Genomic DNA, 2,951 nt, shown 5'->3' on the forward strand with positions numbered 1-2,951 from the left:
ATTTCGCAAAAATTTGTAACGGTCCATGAATCTATAGTTTGCGCACAACTAAAAAATGTTTTGTTTAAATGCAACTCGCGTACGCAAACTGATTTTTTATTTCTAGTTTGAAACACTAGACCCTTACAGGGGGCTAATTCGAGTCCCACGTTGGGGGCCACTTGTAACGGGCTAGTAACATGTGTAGGGGTTGAAGAGCCTACTTGCATAAGATAAAATTTAATCTATGCCCCACTGGCAGAAATCCCATTATACCAATTATCTTTTAATTTACCCACGGCTAGCTGAGTAATAAAAATATTTTTTTATAAACACAAAAGCGATCGTGTACCATTTTTATTCTTACATTCCTGTATACAAAGTATTGGTATGGCTCATACAAAAAAATTACATCACAAAAATACCCTGACTGTTCGCGATCACGTACCACAACCGAAATTATATATCCATACGTATTTACGAGATTGCGTAGTTGATATCATTTCGAGGATTCCTTATTTGGTTAACACGTTTCTTTTAGGGTTATGCAATATGTTGAATTACCTGTCTTTCTTTGGCCTATATCGCAATCCGAAACTCATTGATTAATTGGATTTTAGTCTGATATTGGTATTGTAGTTTTTGGATGAAATGAGCATTACAATGGTCCTATCTGGTATTTAACATCAGACGTTCTGCAATGCAATGCGTGAAGTACCGAAGCAGCTACCAAAGTGCAAGTAATCTGTAATTGACTTTGTCGTATCTTTTCCGCTGCAGTTGTACATTTTTGCTACTGAATGACTATGCAACTGATTATATAAAATAAAGAAGTTGCTATTGTCCGTCCCATCGATGAACAGTTCTCTATAAGACTAGTCAGTCGAATGCAAATCCAAGTTAACTCATTGGAGTAAAATGCAACAATATTTCTGTGCCAACTCCCTATTTCTCGATAATTCCGGTGTTAATTCAATTAATCAATTACGGTCAAAACTTTGGCTATAAGTAGCTCATCACCTGCCATTCAGGTACTACAGGGTATATAAAGTTAGAATTTAATTATAATGTAAAATTTTTTAATTGAAGATTAAGGTTCCGAGTACTACCGTTGGTCGTTTATGAAATTTACATCTGAATAGGTAGTCGAATTTCCCAGAACGAAGTCTGTATAATCTTCCAATCTTAATTTACGCAACGCAATTTGATTTTAGCGGAATTACTACTTACTACAATTTGTTGAACGGGAAAATCTTAATTACCACAGTGGATAATTGAATAAATAAGACGCTTAGTTTCCACTTAACATGCATTTCAACCGACCCAGTGCTACCTTGATTTACTTACCACAGGTCGAAAAAGAACCAAAAGTATGCCCAACTGCCACTGCGACTATAATACTGTCACCTTCAATTTTAGTTAGGTGATCGAAATTGTCAACTTACAGTACGAAACGAAATCTTGATTAATTATAAAAGTTCTGCTTATTGCAGAATATATTTTTACTTCAACAGTGAGAATTATAAAGCACTCGCAAGAATACCAAAGCAAAGCAAGAGCACGTGATATAAGAAAAATGTAGCCTGTAGGTAAATACATCCATACGTAGAGCCCTTTTGCATTTATACGCTCGAAATATAAACCCACGTTTATATTCTCGGTTTCTTTATAAAGGCTGATTCACTTTTAAGCACGTGAACTCGTAATGTTGATGCGAACAATGTTAACGTAACCTACTTCGAATCGGAAAGGACTACAAAAGTAGGCATGCGAATAAACACAGCGATGCAGCTTCGAGCAAAATGAAATGTATCTCTCTATACAATTCATGTGTATTTATAAACACTCGCTTTAAAATCGTATTTGAAGTTATCACGTATCCCACCTGATATGGGAACGGTGGTATGAGGGATGATGTAAAACAGCCATTTACAAAAAAACAACTGTCTAGCATTGACGTGATCATGCAAGTGACATTTTTGTACTTTTGTCTTTAATTCTATCACAATATAGAAACGCTTCTAAATCCATACAGGATAGCGCGACTGCGACACCATACGTACTTCAGAAAATATTGCGGTAATAAAGTGTGTATTATCCCTTGTTTCTTACCAGTTTTGTTTTAACTAAATTGCACGATATTGTCCTTTCCAGCATGCGTTTCGACTAGTATTCCCAGTGTCCAACTGTTACGCTATCATCCATGATTATAACCAATGCACCAATTTCAAGAGTGCCCTTTTGATTCCGAACTTAAAGATTACGAAGGCGCCACCTTTGTTGTAAGTACTGAAGATATTGATATCTTGACAGGCGATTCATCTGAATACCTACCTTAGGGAGATAGGAGAAGAGAGTGGAGTGGGCACCCTAGAATTCAAAATTGCCTGTATTTGAACGAGGACTGTAGTGAATTCTTCATACGTAAGCGCAGAGACGTAGCGAAAACATCGGCAATGAGGGGGGAAGAAGTATCAAATATGCCAACTTGCACTGGTACTGGCTAAATTATGATCTGACTCTTGGGTTCGCGATTCAGGTGGTTAACAGTGAGACCTCTGGTTGCAGCACATTGTCACTATTACTGCTATCAGTGTAATTACGCTACAAATAAGCGTTCACTTAAAGTGTCACCTATACCCAACATTTAATTTGTGAACAGTGTAATTGCGCTACTCGCAATAAGCAAAACTTAAAAGCGGAATATTCACATTGAAAGACGTTACGTACACTCTGTGCAATTAGGTATGCAACAAATAATAAGAAAAAATTAAAGTACGACAGATCAAAGAATATCTATTGTTTAAATGTGGTCAGTGTAACTATGCCACAAATAGTAAGGCTGTTTTAAACATAATCAACGTAAGGGAATGTCGGCGAGTTGTTGTACAGTTGTGCGAGTGCGCTAGAAATTTAATGATAGATTGTGATTTTTATTTTTAATTAGAAAATTAAGTTTATTGCATATGTTC

The 2,951-nt window shown here is 36.3% G+C and overlaps 1 long non-coding RNA gene across 1 annotated transcript; it reads left to right on the top strand.

Moving 5' to 3' along the window:
• The first annotated feature begins 1,930 nt into the window (after window positions 1–1,930).
• Window positions 1,931–2,506, top strand: LOC116163091. Its single transcript, XR_004143668.1, has 3 exons — window positions 1,931–2,066; window positions 2,134–2,261; window positions 2,319–2,506. It is a non-coding gene; the product is annotated as an uncharacterized LOC116163091 (long non-coding RNA).
• Window positions 2,507–2,951: the final 445 nt, after the last annotated feature.

Source organism: Photinus pyralis, unplaced genomic scaffold (assembly GCF_008802855.1).
Source record: "Photinus pyralis isolate 1611_PpyrPB1 unplaced genomic scaffold, Ppyr1.3 Ppyr1.4_LG2, whole genome shotgun sequence".
Taxonomy (NCBI): domain Eukaryota; kingdom Metazoa; phylum Arthropoda; class Insecta; order Coleoptera; family Lampyridae; genus Photinus; species Photinus pyralis.